This window comes from Zea mays, chromosome 7 (assembly GCF_902167145.1).
Source record: "Zea mays cultivar B73 chromosome 7, Zm-B73-REFERENCE-NAM-5.0, whole genome shotgun sequence".
Classification (NCBI taxonomy): domain Eukaryota; kingdom Viridiplantae; phylum Streptophyta; class Magnoliopsida; order Poales; family Poaceae; genus Zea; species Zea mays.
The window spans coordinates 115,910,409-115,925,196 of NC_050102.1; positions in this window are offsets into that span (position 1 = coordinate 115,910,409).

Here is a 14,788-nt window from a genome sequence, read left to right on the forward strand (position 1 = left end):
TTATTCTATTCATCCCGGAAGCACTAAGATGTACCAAGATTTAAAGCAACATTATTGGTGGACAAAGATGAAAATCGAAATTGCACGCTATGTGGCTAAGTGTGACACTTGCAGACGTGTCAAGGCCATACACATGAAAATTGTTGGTCCATTACAATCTTTGCCAATCCCAACATGGAAATGGGAAGACATAAGTATGGACTTTATTGTGGGACTGCCCAGGACGGCCAAAGGGTATGATTCTATTTGGGTTATCGTTGATCGACTCACAAAGATTGTCCACTTCTTACCCGTCAGGGCCAAATATACAGTAGCCACTTATGCAGCATTATATATCGGTCGTATTCTCAGTTTGCATGGTATTCCAAAGACCATAGTGTCGGATCGTGGACCTCAGTTCGTATCCAAGTTTTGGGAAGAACTTCATAAATCCTTGGGTACCAAATTGCTCCACAGTTCGGCCTATCATCCCCAAACCAGTGGACAGACTGAGAGAGTTAATCAGATACTCGAGGATATGCTGCGGGCATGTGTTCTGGACTTCTCGTAGAAATGGGATGAATGTTTGCCCCTAGCGGAGTTTTCATATAATAATAGCTATCAAGAAAGTATCAAGATGGCACCCTTTGAAGCTTTATATGGACGTCGATGTCGTACTCCGCTAAATTGGTCTGAACCTGGTGAAAGGTGCTTCTTTAGGCCTGATATGGTGAAAGAGGCCGAGGATAAGGTTCAGAAAATTATTTATAATATGAATAAGGCACAAGCTCGGCAGAAGAGTTATGCAGACACACGGCGAATGCCCTTATATTTCCTGGAAGGAGACTATGTTTACCTGAAAGTCTCACCAATGAAAGGTGTATCGCGTTTTGGGGTTAAAGGAAAGCTTGCACCCAGGTACATTGGTCCATTCCTAGTACTTGAGCAATGTGGACCAGTGGCATACCGACTCCAACTACCCGAAACCTTGTCTGCTGTGCATAATGTGTTCCATGTATCATAATTGAAAAAGTGTCTTCGGGTTCCTGATCGAACCATTGAAGTGACTGATGTTGTCCTGGAACCAGATTTAACATACTCGGAACATCCTATTCGAGTTCTGGATCAAAAGGACAGGGTTACCCGGAGAAAAACTCTCAAGTTTTATAAGATACAGTGGAACCAGCATTCTGAAGATGAGGCTACATGGGAAACCCAAGACTTCTTGAATAAGAATTTCCCAGGCTTTTTAGCCTCATGTAAATTGTAAAACATGTATAACTGTGCAATAGAGAAGTAACCCCCACATCACCCCTGCCTTGTACTAGAAATAAGGAAATAAAAGTATTCCGTGTTTCCTTTTCCATTACTTACCCTAGGACTTTTAATCTCGGGACGAGATTCTTTTATGGGGGGAAGGATGTAACACCCCTGGTGTTACTATAACTAAAACTTGAGCATGGCATCATAAGCATTGGCATTGCATATGTTTGACACACCTAGAGTGCATTCACTAGGCAAAAATTTCAAACAAGTTGTATTGTTTAAGTGTTTTGCAAATAGGACCCTGGATAGGGAATTTAACCCTAAATAGGGATTAAAGGGGTAAAAACTAACCCAAGTTGAGAAAACCTAAAAGCTTTAGGGTAAAAGTCATAAAATGACCCCAAAAATAAAGTTGAATCACATTTATACCCCTGGGATACCAGAAACCCTAATTGGAACCCTGGAAAACCCTAAAACCAAATCCTAGGGACTTATGTGCAAAAGTGATGAACCTTTGGACTAAAGTGTAAAAACTACTATGTTTAAACATATAAAGTCATTTGGTTCACAAATATGTGAATTTACAAGTTAAACCCTAAGTTTTGGGCTTATTTGCAAAAATCACCTCTTAAGCACTATAGAGCCTAAGTCTGAAATTCAGTTTAGTTGGTTCAACTTTGGAGCCCTGTATCTTCTGAAATATAGGGTTTTTGCCCTAGGTCACCACACCAAATTTGTAAAGCAATTATAGGAGAGCAACTTTGTTTAAGGGTTCAAGTCATGTTCTTGTGAAAAATCTAGATATAATCATGCTCAAAATCTGGCTATCAGGCTATTAAGGTCTGAATTTTCAGACTAACAGTGCACTACAGGAACTTTAGGCACAAATTCAAGCATGATTTAATTGGAATTTGGCTATAGTTGTTATGGCAACATTGTAGCTGGAACATTGGTCTACAATTTTGCTGCAGAGCCTTGGATGAGTTGCTAAGGAAAATTTAGAGAAAATGTGACCTGAACTTGCTCTGTCAGGCAGGTAACAAAAAACTGAAACTGGCCATGGTACAGTAGATCTACACTGATGAAGATCATGATTCACCCCTCCTGCCCATCGCCGGTGGCCGTCGCCGTCGATTGCCGCTCGCCGTGATTCGTGCGCCGTGGCCATCAGATAAGCATCGCCCAGTAAAAATCTTCACCGCTGGTGAGCTGGACACCACTCCGACGGCCTTCCATTTCTTTTCCCCCCGCTTTGCGGCTGGAGCGGATTAGCTCGCTGGAGAACCGCCGCTTCCCGGCATCGCGCCGCGTGGTTTTGCTTTCCACCGCGACACCGTGACTCGCTACGGCCATCTAATCGTCACCGGTGAGCTTGCCACGGCGTTAGCCACGTATTCACCGCGCCGCCTTCTTCTTTATCTCCGGTCGCCAACACGGCTCGGCCAAATTGAGCACCACCGCCCGCGGGCTCTATAAATTGACCGTGCCCCCAGCTCCGCCATGTATCCAAGCACCCACTGCACCCACCTGCATCTCAAATCCCTCACCCGCAAGCACGAATTTCGGATTCTCCCCAATCCGGTTCTAAAACACCGTGAACTCAACCACGCCGTGGTCAGCCCAACTCCGGTTAGCTCCTCCCCTCTGCTCCCTTGTTTAAGCATTCTTATGCGTCTACAATGCTTGCCGAGCCACTGAATTGAACTAAGAGTCCTCTGGTCACCGGGAACACGACCGTATAGCCGCCATGATTACGGCCACCGTGGCCAGAGCTACATAGCTGGTCTTAGTTGCAATTAGGTTGGGGGAAATGATCATGGTAACCCCGATTTCATGTCCGCCGCTCGGAGAACCCAGCCATAGCCCCAATCGGCCGGTCCAGGACCTCGCCGGAGCGTCCCTGCGCCCACCGCCGTCGTGGACCTCTGCCTGTGAAGACTTAGAAGTTGGAGGGCTCTTCAGCAAAGTGTCAGTGACTAGGTTAAATAGTGAAAGGGCTCGTTCGCAGATAGTTAAAACCCCAAGGGCCTCTGTGCAAGTCTGCCAGCGCGGGCGCGCGCGCGGGCGCCTTTCTGCCCTAGCTGGGCCGCCTGGGCTGGATTCGGCCTAGTGCTATTCACCTGTTTTTCTTTTTCTTTTATCTCTAGAGCCAAAACAATTATAGAAAATGGTAGGAAAATGATAAAATTGTGAAACCAATTTTCCTAGGCTCCTTATTTTCCCTAGAATTTAATAAAAATAAGTTTGTGATTTTTAGTGGAAGTAAGAAATTTTAGGGTATTTAAAGTGGTTAAAAATATTGGTTATGGATTTTTAGAAAATAAATGGTAATTCCAAAAATGCTCAAAATTTTTATATGAGTTCCTCATAATATTTAGAAGCCTTGGGTAGAGTTTGAATTGATTTGGACCTTGTTTGATCACCAAACCCCAAAACACCCCCCTGCCCTATGAACTCCTTTACCGACTCCGGAAACCCTAAGTTCCCGGAGTTCCGTGAAGGAAAGTTGTACTCAAGACATAGATAATAAGTTTATATTATCTTTGCATCCTCATGAGCATCCCATGGCATCCATTCTTATACCTATGTATGGTTATGATTAGAACGTGAAGAAGAGATAGAAGTCACCGAAGACAGGACACCACCACCTTCGGAATCTCAGGCCGGGAATTGTTTCTACTTTGATATCTGCGGATCCGAGCCTGATTCACCTGTGAACGAAGGCAAGCCCCGGTGCATGCAACCCCTTTCCTTGTGTTTTAAATACTTTTTGCACACTTAAGTCTAGTGAAATGTGCATTAGGTTCATAGGAGTTACTTGAAACCCTTTGATGCATTGCTTTCCTTGATATCCATACCTTTATAGATACTTCTGTGAAGTATCAAAATTATGATTTACAAAAATGCTTAGCCTTGCTTAGATCTTGTGGATAGAGGTTGTCCTCAGTCTAACCCGGGAGAGGATAGCTTCTACCTGCAAGAATATTTTCATTTGGAGCAATAGTGGGATCTTACTGCAAAGTTCCCTGTGATGCTCTTTCATCCTAAGGAACAGACACAATCCTAAGGATGGAAATACTTAAATTGAGACTTGGGTTAGGAACAGGTGATGTTCTACCCAGGTTGGTTAAGGATTAACGCGTATGTAGGCGTGCTGACCGAGGACCCTTTAACTGGTCACATGCCTCGTCATGGGTAAGCCTTGCCTCGGGCAGACTAAGGCCAGAATAAGATAACACGGAATGGGCGTGGAGCGGTGGCGAGAGTAGCGTGTACCCTCCGTGGCAAGAGGCTGGACGGTGGTGTATCTGTGCTCTCGGTTCGCGTGAACCTGATCTGGTCTTAAGAACCTCGGTGGCGGGTTGACATATGCAAGGGTTAAGTGCTACATATGTCGTGTGATTGGAGATCCTCAGCTGAGTATAATCGATTCGGATCGTCGTACCTTCGCGGTTATGAAGACTTGGTCACTTCCCTGCAACCTAAAGTCAGGACGTGAACACTATAGATAAAAATGATGTTATCTTGATGTGATGTGAAATTAGACTAGATGCAAATAGAGTCTATTAATACTTAATATGGCGTTAAAAGATTGAAAGTAAGGACTCACTTTAGTAAGCTACTTCTGCAAATGTATAAGTTGATTTTTGCTAAAGCCTCTCCTTGACTCCTATTTATCCAGCATACCCTTGAGAGTCTTTTCCTTAGTCGGGTAAGACTTGCTGAGTAATTCCATACTCAGGGATTATCCCTTTGTTGTTTTTAGGTGAGGAAGCGATAAATTTTTGTTGCTTTTGCTCCAAGGTGGTACCAAATGAAGAAAAACAAGACTGAAGTGCGGGAGGACTTGGTCCTCCACATAGGATCTTTTGCTTAAACTTATCGGGAGGAGTTTGTGCCTCCCTTGGTTTGTATAATATTACTACTCTGCACTCGCCTTTAGTTCTGGTCTGTAATAAAATAACTCAAGCTTGCTTTTGAAATAAATGTAATTTATGTAATCGCTTCCGCATTTCTTTATCTCTGATGTTCTGTAATGTCTGCAAGACGGGTGAAACGTTCCTGGTAAGGTAAGGAAAGATACCGAACTTGTAAAGTGACTTAGGAACATCTACAAGGTGTCTGATGTCTGTTGGACAAGGACAACCGTAGGTGGGCCTAATTACTTGGGAGGTTCCGTCACAGCAAGGCCGCCACCGACTTCCAGTGGGGTCGGCCAGAACCTGGCTGCAGCGGCAATACTCCTCCGCGCGATGCCGGAGCCATCAACCACCGAGGGGCGGCGTATCCAGGGACAGCTCAAGAATCTCCTGGAGGATGCCGCGGTCCGACGGGCCGAAAGCTCTGCCTCCCGCAGGCAGGGCTACCCCTCGAAGCATCGTGCTGCGACTTCCCGATTCATGCGGGAAGCCTCGGTCCATACCGGGCGCACGCGCAACACAGCGCCTGCGGCTCCGGGCCGCCTCGGCAACGAGCACCATCACCGCAACCGTCGAACCCACCTCAACGAGAAGGTGCGCCGAGGCTACCACCCCAGGCGTGGGGGACGCTACGACAGCGGGGAGGATCGGAGTCCCTCGCCCGAACCGCCTGGTTCGCAGGCTTTCAGCCGGGCCATACGACGAGCGCCGTTCCCGACCCAGTTCCGAACCCCGACTACTATCACAAAGTACTCGGGGGAGACGAGACCGGAACTGTGGCTCGCGGACTACCGGCTGGCCTGCCACCTGGGTGGAACGGACGATGACAACCTCATCATCCGCAACCTCCACCTGTTCCTCTCCGACACCGCTCGAGCCTGGCTGGAGCACCTGCCTCTAGGGCAGATCTCCAACTGGGACGATCTGGTCTAAGCCTTCGCCGGCGACTTCCAGGGCACGTACGTGCGCCCTAGGAACTCCTGGGATCTCCGAAGCTGTCGCCAGCAGCCGGGAGAGTCTCTCCGGGACTACATCCGGCGATTCTCGAAGCAGCACACCGAGCTGCCCAACGTCACCGACTCGGATGTCATCGGCGCGTTCCTCGTCGGCACCACCTGTCGTGACCTGGTGAGCAAGCTGGGTCGCAAGACCCCCACCAGGGCGAGCGAGCTGATGGACATCGCCACCAAGTTCGCCTCTGACCAGGAGGCGGTTGAGGCCATCTTCCGGAAGGATAAGCAGCCCCAGGGCCGCCAGTCGGAAGATGTCCCCGAGGCGTCCACTCAGCGCGGCACCAAGAAGAAAGGCAAGAAGAAGTCGCAAGCGAAATGCGACGCCGCCGACGTGGACCTTGTCGCCGCCGCCGAGTACAAGAACCCTCGGAAACCTCCCGGAGGTGCCAACCTCTTCGACAAGATGCTCAAGGAGCCGTGCCCCTACCATCAGGGGCCCGTCAAGCACACCCTTGAGGAGTGCGCCATGCTTCGGCGCCACTTTCACAAGGCCGGGCCACCTGCGGAGGGTGGCAGGGCCCACGACGACGATAAGAAGGAGGATCACAAGGCAGGAGAGTTCCCCGAGGTCCGTGACTGCTTCATGATCTACGGTGGGCAAGTGGCCAACGCCTCGGCTCGGCACCGCAAGCAAGAGCGTCGGGAGGTCTGCTCGGTAAAGGTGGCGGCGCCAGTCTACCTAGACTGGTCCGACAAGCCCATCACCTTCGACCAGGGCGACCACCCCGACCACGTGCCGAGCCCGGGGAAGTACCCGCTCGTTGTTGACCCTGTCGTCGGCAACGTCAGGCTCACCAAGGTCCTCATGGACGGAGGCAGCAGCCTCAACATCATCTACGCCGAGACCCTCGGGCTCCTGCGGATCGATCTGTCCTCGGTCCGGGCAGGCGCGGCGCCTTTCCACGGGATCATCCCCGGGAAAAGCGTCCAGCCCCTCGGACAACTCGATCTACCCGTCTGCTTCGGGACTCCCTCCAACTTCCGAAGGGAAACCCTCACGTTCGAGGTGGTCGGGTTCCGAGGAACCTACCACACAGTGTCGGGGAGGCCATGCTACGCCAAGTTCATGGCCGTCCCCAACTACACCTACCTCAAGCTCAAGATGCTGGGCCCCAACGGGGTCATCACCGTCGGCCCCACGTACCGACACGCGTACGAATGCGACGTGGAGTGCGTGGAGTACACCGAGGCCCTCGTCGAATCCGAGGCCCTTGCCGAATCTGAGGCCCTCATCGCCGACCTGGAGAGCCTCTCTAAGGAGGCGCCAGACATGAAGCGCCATGCCGGCAACTTCGAGCCAGCGAAGACGGTTAAGTCCGTCCCCCTCGACCCCAGCAACGACACCTCCAAGCTGATCCGGATCGGCTCCGAGCTCGATCCCAAATAGGAAGCAGTGATCGTCGACTTTCTCCGCGCAAACGCCGACGTTTTCGCGTGGAGTCCCTCGGACATGCCCGGCATACCAAGGGATGTCGCCGAGCACTCGCTGGATATCCGAGCTGGAGCCCGACCCGTGAAGCAGCCTCTGCGCCGATTCGACGAAGAAAAGCGCAGAGCCATAGGCGAGGAGATCCACAAGCTAATGGCGGCAGGGTTCATCAAAGAGGTATTCCATCCCGAATGGCTTGCCAACCCTGTGCTTGTGAGAAAGAAAGGAGGGAAATGGCGGATGTGTGTAGACTACACTGGTCTAAACAAAGCATGTCCGAAAGTTCCCTACCCTCTGCCTCGCATCGATCAAATCGTGGATTCCACTGCTAGGTGTGAAACCCTGTCTTTCCTCGATGCCTACTCAGGGTATCACCAAATCAGGATGAAAGAGTCCGACTAGCTCGCGACTTCTTTCATCACACCTTTCGGCATGTACTGCTATGTTACCATGTCGTTCGGTTTGAGGAATGCAGGTGCGACATACCAAAGGTGCATGAACCACGTGTTCGGTGAACACATTGGTCGAACGGTCGAGGCCTACGTCGATGACATCGTAGTCAAGACGAGGAAAGCCTCCGACCTCCTTTTCGACCTTGAAACGACATTTCGGTGTCTCAAGGCGAAAGGCGTAAAGCTCAATCCCGAGAAGTGCGTCTTCGGGGTCCCTCGAGGCATGCTCTTGGGGTTCATCGTCTCCGAGCGAGGCATCGAGGCCAACCCGGAGAAAATCGCGGCCATCACCAACATGGGGCCCATCAAGGACTTGAAAGGCGTACAGAGGGTCACGGGATGCCTTGCGGCTCTGAGCCATTTCATCTCGCGCCTCGGCGAAAGAGGCCTGCCTCTGTACCGCCTCTTAAGAAAGGCTGAGTGCTTCACTTGGACCCCTGAGGTCGAGGAAGCCTTCGGGAACCTGAAGGCGCTCCTCACGAACGCGCCCATCTTGGTGCCTCCTGCCGCCGAAGAAGCCCTCTTGATCTACGTTGCCGCTACCACTCAGGCGGTTAGCGCCGCGATTGTGGTTGAGAGACGAGAAGAGGGGCATGCATTGCCCGTCCAGAGGCCAGTCTACTTCATCAGTGAGGTACTGTCTAAGACCAAGATCCGCTACCCACAAATTCAGAAGCTGTTGTACGCAGTGATCCTGACGCGGCGGAAGTTGCGACACTACTTCGAGTCTCATCCGGTAACTGTGGTGTCATCCATTCCCCTGGGGAGATCATCCAGTGCCGAGAGGCCTCGGGTAGAATTGCAAAGTGGGCGGTGGAAATCACGGGCGAGACGATCTCGTTCGCCCCTCGGAAGGCCATCAAGTCCTAGGTCTTGGTGGATTTTGTGGCTGAATGGGTCGATACCCAGCTCCCGACAGCTCCGATCCAACCGGAACTCTGGACCATGTTTTTCGACGGGTCGCTGATGAAGACAGGGGCAGGCGCGGGCCTGCTCTTTATCTCGCCCCTCGGGAAGCACCTACGCTACGTGTTACGCCTCCACTTCCCGGCGTCCAACAATGTGGCCGAGTACGAGGCTCTGGTCAATGGGTTGCGCATCGCCATCGAGCTAGGGGTCCGATGCCTCGACGCTCGCGGTGACTCGCAGCTCGTCATCGACCAAGTCATGAAGAACTCCCACTGCCGCGACCCGAAGATGGAAGCCTACTGCGATGAGGTTCGGCGCCTGGAGGACAAGTTCTACGGGCTCGAGCTCAACCACATCGCCCGACACTACAACGAGACTGCAGACGAGCTGGCTAAGATAGCCTCGGGGCGGACAACGGTTCCCCGGGACGTCTTCTCCCGAGACCTGCATCAACCCTCCGTCAAGATCGACGACGCACCCGAGCCCGAGAAGGCCTCGGCTCAGCCCGAGGCGCCCTCGGCTCAGCCCGAGGCACCCTCGGCCCAGCCTGAGGCACCCTCGGCCCCCGAGGGTGAGGCACTGCGCGTCGAGGAGGAGCGGAGCGGGGTCACGCCTAATCGAAACTGGCAGGCCCCGTACCTGCAATATCTCCACCGAGGAGAGCTACCCCTCGACCGAGCCGAAGCTCGAAGGTTGGCGCGGCGCGCCAAGTCGTTCGTCTTGCTAGGGGACGGGAAGGAGCTCTACCACCGCAGCCCCTCAGGCATCCTTCAGCGATACATATCCATCGCCGAAGGTCAGGAGCTCTTACGAGAAATACACTCGGGGGCTTGCGGTCATCACGCAGCGCCTCGAGCCCTTGTTGGAAACGCCTTCCGACAAGGTTTCTACTGGCCGACCGTGGTGGCCGACGCCACTGGAATTGTTCGCACCTGCGAAGGGTGTCAGTTCTACGCAAGGCAAACCCACCTACCCGCTCAGGCTCTGCAGACGATACCCATCACCTGGTCGTTTGCTGTGTGGGGTCTGGACCTCATCGGTCCCTTGCAGAAGGCACCCGGGGGCTACACGCACCTGCTAGTCGCCATCGACAAATTCTCCAAGTGGATCGAGGTCCGACCCCTAAGCAGCATCAGGTCCGAACAGGCGGTGGCGTTCTTCACCAACATCATCCATCGTTTTGGGGTCCCGAACTCCATCATCACCGACAACGGCACCCAGTTCACCGGCAGAAAGTTCCTGGACTTCTGCGAGGATCACCACATCTGGGTGGACTGGGCCGCCGTGGCTCACCCCATGACGAATGGGCAAGTAGAGCGTACCAACGGCATGATTCTGCAAGGGCTCAAGCCTCGGATCTACAACGACCTCAACAAGTTCGGCAAGCGATGGATGAAGGAACTCCCCTCGGTGGTCTGGAGTCTGAGGACAACGCCGAGCCGAGCCACGGGCTTCACACCGTTCTTTCTAGTCTATGGGGCCGAGGCTATCTTGCCCACAGACTTAGAATACGGATCCCCGAGGACAAGGGCCTATGACGACCAAAGCAATCGAGCTAACCGAGAAGACTCACTGGACCAGCTGGAAGAGGCTCGGGACATGGCCTTACTACACTCGGCGCGGTACCAGCAGTCCCTGCGACGCTACCACGCCCGAGGGGTTCGGTCCCGAGACCTCCAGGTGGGCGACTTGGTGCTTCGGCTACGGCAAGACGCACGAGGGCGGCACAAGCTCGCGCCTCCCTGGGAGGGGCCGTTTGTCATCGCTAAGGTTCTGAAGCCCGGGACGTACAAGCTGGCCAACAGTCAAGGCGAGGTCTACAGCAACGCTTGGAACATCCGACAGCTACGTCGCTTCTACCCTTAAGATGCTTTCAAGTCGTTCGTACACTTCATTCACAAACAAAGTCTAGTCATGAAGGAAGGGTCAGCCTTGCCTCGGCAAAGCCCGACCCTCCCTTGGGGGCTAGAAGGGGGGAACCCCCTCTGCGTCAAAACTTTCCTCGAAAAAAGATCTTTTCTGCCAGAACGTCTTTTGTGCTTTTCGACTACTTCGAAAGCGGGATCCTGAAAACGACGGAGTACACGTAAGCAGCCAAGGCTGACCGAGCCGAGGGACTCCTACGCCTCCAGGATACGGATACCTCACTCATCACCTTCTGCGATAAGTAACTCACGCTCGGATAGGTGACTCCGCGGACCAAACAAGTCTTCACGCTCGAAAACTCTTCTGCCGAAACGATTTTTCGGGCCTTCTCGACTATATCGATAGCAGAATCCTACGGACGAGTAAGAGTACACGTAAGCGGCAAGGCCGACCGAGCCGAGGGACTCCTACGCCTCCGGGATATGGATACCTCACTCATCACCTTCCGTGAAAAGTAACTCTCGCTCGGACAAACAATTCTGTTACCGACAAATAAGTCCAGACACTCGAAACAAGAGGAAAAGAAACGCAGCTTTACAAACACGACGACAGTGTGTTTTGGCCTCAGCGGCCGCAGAAAACATACACACACTACAAGGTAAACCGATCCTGCAGGCTCGGACCTTGACGGAGGGGGAGCAGCAGCACCCTCGGCGTCAACTACACCTTCGGCAAAGTCCGACCTAGCCTCGGACGGCAACGTGGTCGGAGGATCTCAACTCCGAAGGACGACATCAGCACCGCGCCCGAGCCATCGCCGCCAAGGTCTTCTCCAGGAATCCGGCCCGAGCAGACAGCTCGGCCGGCCACCCCGAAGCCTCAGCCAGCTGTCCCCCGAGGACATCAGCCCGGCTCGTGGCCTCGGCAACTCGACTCCGGTGTCGGTCCTGCCAGTGGATAGCCCGGCCAGGCTCCGGTCGACAAAGTCTTCTTTTCGAGCCAACTCTGCCTCTGTCCGTGCTGACACCGCTGCCTCCGGCTTCGGCTCATCGAAGAGCGGCCGAGGATTTCCTTTAACTAAGCAAGAGAAGCCTCGGGCGGCAAGGCCGACTGAGCCGAGGGATTCCTACGCCTCCGGGATACGAATACCTCACTCGTCACCTTCGCACGAGGCAACTCACACTTGGTTGAGCGGTTCAGTTAGCCGACAGGCGAGTCCTAGTGCTCGAAATGAGGAAAAAACACGGCTCCGTGCCAAAAATACATACATGTTCAGGCCCCGACAGCCACAATGAACAAGACACCGGCACTCAAGGTGCCATTACAAACGAAACTCCGGTTCTGTCCCCGCGGGTATGAACAACCTCCACACCAGGGAGCCTGCGGGGCGACAAGCTCCGAGCGGCTCGCCAGCGACCTCTGCAGCAGCAGCCATGGTCCTAGGATAGACGCAGCCACCGGAAGGCTCTCGTTCGCGTCCCCACTCAAGGGACACGAACCAGACATTAAAGCCAAAGAGCCGAAGGTCGGTCCGTAGGCGGCGCTGACGGCCTCAGCGGTGGGGAAGCCTCCTCCGGCTACCACCAACGCCGCACCGGCGAGCACGGGCCGCTCCAAAGCGCACCGGCAGGTCCTCACTCCTGTCTTCGCCACGAAAGCGAGGAGGAGGACGGAATGTTGCATCCTAGCTGGGCAGCAACAGTTCGCCTTCCCCGGCATGGCTGGAGGACGCCTCCTCCGCAGAGCTGGAGGATGGTGAGAGCACCTAGAGGGGGGGTGAATAGGTGATCCTATAAAACTTAAAAACTTAAGCCACAAAACTTGGTTAAACGTTAGCACAGTTAATGCCAAGTGGCTGGAGAGAAGATCTTGCACAATACGATAACCACAAAGAGTTCAACACAGAGAAGACACAGTGGTTTATCCCGTGGTTCGGCCAAGTACAAAACTTGCCTACTCCACGTTGTGGCGTCCCAACGGACGAGAGTTGTACTCAACTCCTCTCAAGTGATCCAATGATCAACTTGAATACCATAGTGTTATGCTTTTCTTTTCTTATCCCGTTCGCGAGGAATCTCCACAGCTTGGAGCCTCTCGCCCTTACACTTTTGATGTTCACAAAGAATCACGGAGTAAGGAAGGGAAGCAACACACACAAATCCACAGCAAAATGCGCACACACACAGCCAAGAATCAAGCTCAAAAGACTATCTCAAGGTTCTCACTAGAACGGAGCTCGAATCACTGAGAATGACAAACGAATGCGCAAAGACTGAGTGTGGATGATCAAGAATGCTCTTAGGTTGCTTGGTTAACTTCTCCATGCGCCTAGGGGTCCCTTTTATAGCCCCAAGGCAGCTAGGAGCCGTTGAGAGCAAATCTGGAAGGTCATTCTTGCCTTCTGTCATCGGGCGCACCGGACAGTCCGGTGCACACCGGACACTGTCCGGTGCCCGATTTCCTTCCAAAAATGGCGCAGTCGACCGTTGCAGATCTGGGAGCCGTTGGCGCACCGGACATGTCCGGTGCACACCGGACAGTCCGGTGCCCCCTTCCGACCGTTGGCTCGGCCACGTGTCGCGCGCGGATTCCGCGGCCGACCGTTGGCCCGGCCGACCGTTGGCTCACCGGACAGTCCGGTGCACACCGGACAGTCCGGTGAATTTTAGTCGTACGCCGTCGGTGAATTCCCGAGAGCGGCCACTTCGCTCGAGGCAGCCTGGCGCACCGGACACTGTCCGGTGCACCACCGGACAGTCCGGTGCCCCAGACCGAAACAGCCTTTTGGCTGTACACAGCCAACTCTTCTCTTTTCTTCTTCTTTCTGTTTCTAGTACTTAGACAAGTATATTAGTACACAAAACCAATGTACTAAGACTTAGAAACATACCTTTGCTCTTGTTTTGCACTTTGTCCATCCATAAGCATGAATTCACATTTAAGCACTTGTGTTGGCACTCAATCACCAAAATACTTAGAAATGGCCCAAGGGCACATTTCCCTTTCAATCTCCCCCTTTTTGGTGATTTATGCCAACACAACATAAAGCAACTAGAATAAGTGCAAAATCACTTCAAATAAAACTCAAATTTATTTTGATTCATTTTTGGCATATATGGATCATCCTTTGCCACCACTTGGTTTGTTATCTCTAAGTCAAACATACATGTTGAAGCATAAAGAGAGTCATTCCAAAAGAGATTGATCAAAGATTTCAAAAACTCCCCCTATTTCCCATAATCAACACTTCTCCCCACAAGAGGCCAACTTTTGACAAAAGAGACAATGCAAGAGTTTTGACAAACCAAAAGCTCTATTCTACTATTTTCAAAATTTCTCAAGTGGTAGCTGATCCATCTATTGCTTTGGCCTTTATTTTCTCCCCCTTTGGCATCAAGCACCAAAACGGGATCAATCTTGGCCCTGTAACCCCATTGCCTCACCAAATTCTTCAATTAAGAGCAAAATAGGCAATAAGAGTTTAAAGATGAACTTTGAAAAGTTACTCTTTTCATCGGAGTGCAGTGGAAGTCTTGCATGGTCCAAGTCCACCTTTTCCCTTTCAATCCTCCTTGGAGACTAAAACAACCAAACTCAAGCATATGGTTAGTCTCAAAGGGTCAAGTTATAGCACAACTCCCCCTAAATATGTGCATCACTTACACAAGGACTTGTGAGGTCCGGGGAATGTTTGTACAACTTGAGCACCACAATAAGCAACAAAATGCAGAATGAACATGATCAAAGGCATAAACACATGTATGCTACAATTCAATCCAAGTTCCGCGAATCTAAGACATTTAGCTCACTACGCAGCCTGCAAAAGGTCTTCTCATCTAGAGGCTTGGTAAAGATATCGGCTAGCTGGTTCTCGGTGCTAACATGAAACACTTCGATATCTCCCTTTTGCTGGTGGTCTCTCAAAAAGTGATGCCGGATGTCAATGTGCTTTGT